Genomic DNA, 7,098 nt, shown 5'->3' with positions numbered 1-7,098 from the left:
TCGTGGTACAAATTTTGTCCCATTTGGGGCAGGTTTGGGTATATGCTTCTCACAAACCGGAGCTTCTCACAACAAGCATGATGGTTTTCGGTAGGTAACGTCCCACCTTTGTGGACGTAACGATATCCATTGCCTCTTATTGCTTTCAAATTTGTTTCTCGTGTCAACATAGAAAAACAGGAGTGTTGTGCGATTTTTTGTGATTTTTCGAGGTTTGTTTGGACATTTTTATGCATTAACTGAGTTTTCAATGCATTTTATGTGCATAATTCAAATTTGAACTACATGTACATGCTCCAGTGCATATAAATCGGTTGAAAAATCAAATCTGTGTCCTTGGATGCATGCTTAGGTCCCATGCAAGAAATGGGAATGAATTTCAAACACCGGGGCACCGTTGATTGCCGGCAAAACATTGAGATGCCTGGTTTTTAAATTCTAGTAAATCCAAAACTCGTCTGAAATTCATGAAACTTGGCATGCTATCATGGAGCGGCATCAACATGCCGTGGTACCAATTTTGTCCCATTTGGGGCAGGTTTGGGTATATGCTTCTCACAAACCGGAGCTTCTCACAACAAGCATGATGGTTTTCGGTAGGTAACGTCCCACCTTTGTGGACGTAACAATATCCATTGCCTCTTATTGCTTTCAAATTTGTTTCTCGTGTCAACATAAAAAACAGGAGTGTTGTGCGATTTTTTGTGATTTTTCGGGGTTTGTTTGGACATTTTTATGCATTAACTGAGTTTTCAATGCACTTTATGTGCATAATTCAAATTTGAACTACATGTACATGCTCCAGTGCATATAAATCGGTTGAAAAATCAAATCTGTGTCCTTGGATGCATGCTTAGGTCCCATGCAAGAAATGGGAATGAATTTCAAACACTGGGGCACCGTTGATTGCCGGCAAAACATTGAGATGCCTGGTTTTTAAATTCTAGTAAATCCAAAACTCGTCTGAAATTCATGAAACTTGGCATGCTATCATGGAGCGGCATCAACATGCCGTGGTACCAATTTTTTCCCATTTGGGGCAGGTTTGGGTACATGCTTCGCACAAACCGGAGCTTCTCACAACAAGCATGATGGTTTTCGGTAGGGAACTGTTGGGAATCGTAGCATAATTTTAAAATTTTCCTACGCTCACCAAGATGCATCTATGGAGTATACTAGCAACGAGGGGTAAGGAGTGCATCCACATACCCTTGTAGATCGCGAGCGGAAGCGTTCCTATGAACGTGGATGACGGAGTCATACTCGCCGTGATCCGAATCACCGATGACCGAGTGCCGAACGGACGGCACCTCCGCGTTCAACACACGTACGGTGCAGCGACGTCTCCTCCTTCTTGATCCAGCAAGGGGGAAGGAGAGGTTGATGGAGATCCAGCAGCACGACGGCGTGGTGGTGGATGTAGCGGGATGCCGGCAGGGCTTCGCCGAGCATATACGAGAGAGAGAGGTGTTGCAGGGCGAGGGGGAGGCGCCCAAGGCTGTAATGTTGCTGCCCTCCCTCCCCCCCTATATATAGGCCCCCTTGCGAGGGGGGCGCCGGCCAAACCCATCTAGGGTGGGGGGGGCGGCGGCCAGGGGGGTGCCTTGCCCCCCAAGGCAAGTGGGAAACCCCCCCACCCTAGGGTTCCCAACCCTAGGCGCATGGGGGGGAGGCCCATGGGGGGCGCCCAGCCCACTAGGGGCTAGTTCCCTTCCCACTTCAGCCCACGGGGCCCTCCGGGATAGGTGGCCCCACCCGGTGGACCCCCGGGACCCTTCCGGTGGTCCCGGTACAATACCGGTAACCCCCGAAACTTTCCCGGTGGCCGAAACTTGACTTCCTATATACAATTCTTTACCTCCGGACCATTCCGGAACTCTTCGTGACGTCCGGGATCTCATCCGGGACTCCGAACAACTTTCGGGTTTCTGCATACACATATCTCTACAACCCTAGCGTCACCGAACCTTAAGTGTGTAGACCCTACGGGTTCGGGAGACATGCAGACATGACCGAGACGCCTCTCCGGTCAATAACCAACAGCGGGATCTGGATACCCATGTTGGCTCCCACATGTTCCACGATGATCTCATCGGATGAACCACGATGTCGAGGATTCAATCAATCCCGTATGCAATTCCCTTTGTCAATCGGTATGTTACTTGCCCGAGATTCGATCGTCGGTATCCCAATACCTTGTTCAATCTCGTTACCGGCAAGTCTCTTTACTCGTACCGCAATGCATGATCCCGTGACTAACGCCTTAGTCACATAGAGCTCATTATGATGATGCATTACCGAGTGGGCCCAGAGATACCTCTCCGTCACACGGAGTGACAAATCCCAGTCTCGATCCGTGCCAACCCAACAGATACTTTCGGAGATACCCGTAGTGCACCTTTATAGTCACCCAGTTACGTTGTGACGTTTGGCACACCCAAAGTACTCCTACGGTATCCGGTAGTTGCACGATCTCATGGTCTAAGGAAAAGATACTTGACATTGGAAAAGCTCTAGCAAACGAAACTACACGATATTTTATGCTATGCTTAGGATTGGGTCTTGTCCATCACATCATTCTCCTAATGATGTGATCCCGTTATCAATGACATCCAATGTCCATAGTCAGGAAACCATGACTATCTTTTGATCAACGAGCTAGTCAACTAGAGGCTTACTAGGGACATGTTGTGGTCTATGTATTCACACATGTATTACGATTTCCGGACAATACAATTATAGCATGAACAATAGACAATTACCATGAACAAAGAAATATAATAATAACCATTTATTATTGCCTCGAGGGCATATTTCCAACAGTCTCCCACTTGCACTAGAGTCAATAATCTAGTTACATTGTGATGAATCGAACACCCATTGCGTCCTGGTGTTGATCATGTTTTGCTCTAGGGAGAGGTTTAGTCAACGGATCTACTACATTCAGGTCCGTATGTACTTTAGAAATATCTATGTCTCCATTTTGAACACTTTCACGAATGGAGTTGAAGCGACGCTTGATATGCCTGGTCTTCCTGTGAAACCTGGGCTCCTTCGCAAGTGCAATAGCTCTAGTGTTGTCACAGAAGAGAGTCATCGGGCCCGACGCATTGGGAATCACCCCTAGGTCGGTAATGAACTCCTTCATCCAGACTGCTTCCTGTGCTGCCTCCGAGGCTGCCATGTACTCCGCTTCACATGTAGATCCTGCCACGACGCTTTGCTTGCAACTGCACCAGCTTACTGCTCCTCCATTCAAAATATACACGTATCCGGTTTGTGACTTTGAGTCATCCAGATCTGTGTCGAAGCTGGCGTCGACGTAACCCTTTACGACGAGCTCTTCGTCACCTCCATAAACGAGAAACATATCCTTGGTCCTTTTCAGGTACTTCAGGATATTCTTGACCGCTGTCCAGTGTTCCATGCCGGGATTACTTTGGTACCTTCCTACCAAACTTACGGCAAGGTTTACATCAGGTCTGGTACACAGCATGGCATACATAATAGACCCTATGGCCGAGGCATAGGGGATGACACTCATCTTTTCTCTATCTTCTGCCGTGGTCGGGCATTGAGCCGTGCTCAATTGCACACCTTGCAATACAGGCAAGAACCCCTTCTTGGACTGATCCATATTGAACTTCTTCAATATCTTGTCAAGGTACGTACTCTGTGAAAGACCAATGAGGCGTCTCGATCTATCTCTATAGATCTTGATGCCTAATATATAAGCAGCTTCTCCAAGGTCCTTCATTGAAAAACACTTATTCAAATAGGCCTTTATACTTTCCAAGAATTCTATATCATTTCCCATCAATAGTATGTCATCCACATATAATATGAGAAATGCTACAGAGCTCCCACTCACTTTCTTGTAAACACAGGCTTCTCCATAAGTCTGTGTAAACCCAAACGCTTTGATCATCTCATCAAAGCGAATGTTCCAACGCCGAGATGCTTGCACCAGCCCATAGATTGAGCGCTGGAGCTTGCATACTTTCTCAGCATTCTTAGGATCGACAAAACCTTCCGGCTGCATCATATACAATTCTTCCTTAAGAAAGCCGTTAAGGAATGCCGTTTTGACGTCCATCTGCCATATCTCATAATCATAGTATGCGGCAATTGCTAACATGATTCGGACGGACTTCAGCTTCGCTACGGGTGAGAAAGTCTCATCGTAGTCAACCCCTTGAACTTGTCGATAACCCTTAGCGACAAGTCGAGCCTTATAGATGGTAACATTACCATCCGCGTCCGTCTTCTTCTTAAAGATCCATTTGTTTTCTATGGCTCGCCGATCATCGGGCAAGTCAGTCAAAGTCCATACTTCGTTTTCATACATGGATCCTATCTCGGATTTCATGGCTTCTAGCCATTTCTCGGAATCCGGGCCCGCCATCGCTTCTTCATAGTTCGAAGGTTCACCGTTGTCTAACAACATGATTTCTAGGACAGGGTTGCCGTACCACTCTGGTGCGGAACGTGTCCTTGTGGACCTACGAAGTTCAGTAGTAACTTGATCCGAAGCTTCATGATCATCATCATTAACTTCCTCGCCAGTCGGTGTAGGCACCACAGGAACATCTTCCCGCGCTGCGCTACTTTCCGGTACGGAAGGGGTGACTATCACCTCATCAAGTTCCACTTTCCTCCCACTCAATTCTTTCGAGAGAAACTCCTTCTCCAGAAAGGACCCGTTCTTGGCAACGAAGATCTTGCCTTCGGATCTGAGGTAGAAGGTATACCCAATGGTTTCCTTAGGGTATCCTATGAAGACGCATTTTTCCGATTTGGGTTCGAGCTTTTCAGGTTGAAGTTTCTTGACATAAGCATCGCATCCCCAAACTTTTAGAAACGACAGCTTAGGTTTCTTTCCAAACCATAATTCATACGGTGTCATCTCAACGGATTTTGACGGTGCCCTATTTAAAGTGAATGCGGCAGTCTCTAAAGCATAGCCCCAAAATGAGAGCGGTAAATCGGTAAGAGACATCATAGATCGCACCATATCCAATAGAGTGCGATTACGACGTTCGGACACACCGTTTCTCTGTGGTGTTCCAGGCGGCGTGAGTTGTGAAACTATTCCACATTTCCTTAAGTGTGCACCAAACTCGTGACTTGAATATTCTCCACCATGATCTGATCGTAAGAATTTTACTTTTCTGTCACGTTGATTCTCAACCTCACTCTGAAATTCCTTGAACTTTTCAAAGGTTTCAGACTTGTGTTTCATTAGGTAGACATACCCATATCTACTTAAGTCATCAGTGAGAGTGAGAACATAATGATATCCTCCGCGAGCCTCAACACTCATTGGACCGCACACATCGGTATGTATGATTTCCAATAAGTTGGTTGCTCGCTCCATTGTTCCGGAGAACGGAGTCTTGGTCATCTTACCCATGAGGCATGGTTCGCACGTGTCAAATGATTCGTAATCAAGAGACTCCAAAAGTCCATCTGCATGGAGCTTCTTCATGCGCTTGACACCAATGTGACCAAGGCGGCAGTGCCACAAGTATGTGGGACTATCGTTATCAACTTTACATCTTTTGGTATTCACACTATGAATATGTGTAACATCACGTTCGAGATTCATCAAAAATAAACCATTGACCAGCGGGGCATGACCATAAAACATATCTCTCAAATAAATAGAACAACCATTATTCTCGGATTTAAATGAGTAGCCATCTCGAATTAAACGAGATCCAGATACAATGTTCATGCTCAAAGCTGGCACTAAATAACAATTATTGAGGTTTAAAACTAATCCCGTGGGTAGATGCAGAGGTAGCGTGCCCACGGCGATCACATCGACCTTGGAACCATTCCCGACGCGCATCGTCACCTCGTCCTTCGCTAGTCTCCGTTTATTCCGTAGTTCCTGTTTTGAGTTACAAATATGAGCAACCGCACCGGTATCAAATACCCAGGAGCTACTACGAGTACTGGTAAGGTACACATCAATTACATGTATATCACATATACCTTTAGTGTTGCCGGCCTTCTTGTCCGCTAAGTACTTGGGGCAGTTCCGCTTCCAGTGACCACTTCCCTTGCAATAAAAGCACTCAGTTTCAGGCTTGGGTCCATTCTTCGACTTCTTCCCAGTAACTTGCTTACCGGGCGCGGCAACTCCCTTGCCGTCCTTCTTGAAGTTCTTCTTACCCTTGCCCTTCTTGAACTTAGTGGTTTTATTCACCATCAACACTTGATGTTCTTTTCTGATCTCCCCTTCCACTGATTTCAGCATTGAATATACCTCAGGAATGGTCTTTTCCATCCCCTGCATATTGTAGTTCATCACAAAGCTCTTGTAGCTTGGTGGAAGCGACTGGAGGATTCTGTCAATGACCGCGTCATCCGGGAGATTAACTCCCAGCTGGGATAAGCGGTTGTGTAACCCAGACATTCTGAGTATGTGCTCACTAACAGAACTATTCTCCTCCATTTTACAGCTGAAGAACTTGTCGGAGACTTCATATCTCTCGACCCGGGCATGAGCTTGAAAAACCAGTTTCAGCTCCTCGAACATCTCATATGCTCCATGTTTCTCAAAACGCTTTTGGAGACCCAGTTCTAAGCTGTAAAGCATGCCGCACTGAACGAGGGAGTAATCATCAGCACGCTGCTGCCAAGCGTTCATAACGTCTTGGTTCTCTGGGATTGGTGCTTCACCTAGCGGTGCTTCTAAGACATAATCTTTCTTGGCTACTATGAGGATGATCCTCAGGTTCCGGACCCAGTCCGTATAGTTGCTGCCATCATCTTTCAGCTTGGTTTTCTCTAGGAACGCGTTGAAATTGAGGACAACGTTGGCCATTTGATCTACAAGACATAGTGTAAAGATTTTAGACTAAGTTCATGATAATTAAGTTCATATAATCAAATTATTCAATGAACTCCCACTCAGATAGACATCCCTCTAGTCATCTATGTGAAACATGATCCGAGTTAACTAGGCCGTGTCCGATCATCACGTGAGACGGACTAGTCAAGATCGGTGAACATCTCCATGTTGATCGTATCTTCTATACGACTCATGCTCGACCTTTCGGTCCTCCATGTTCCGAGGCCATGTCTGTA

The sequence above is a fragment of the Triticum aestivum genome, chromosome 6D, assembly GCF_018294505.1.
Source record: "Triticum aestivum cultivar Chinese Spring chromosome 6D, IWGSC CS RefSeq v2.1, whole genome shotgun sequence".
NCBI lineage: Eukaryota > Viridiplantae > Streptophyta > Magnoliopsida > Poales > Poaceae > Triticum > Triticum aestivum.
The sequence above is the reverse complement of the archived record's forward strand: the minus strand, read 5'-3'. Positions refer to the sequence as shown.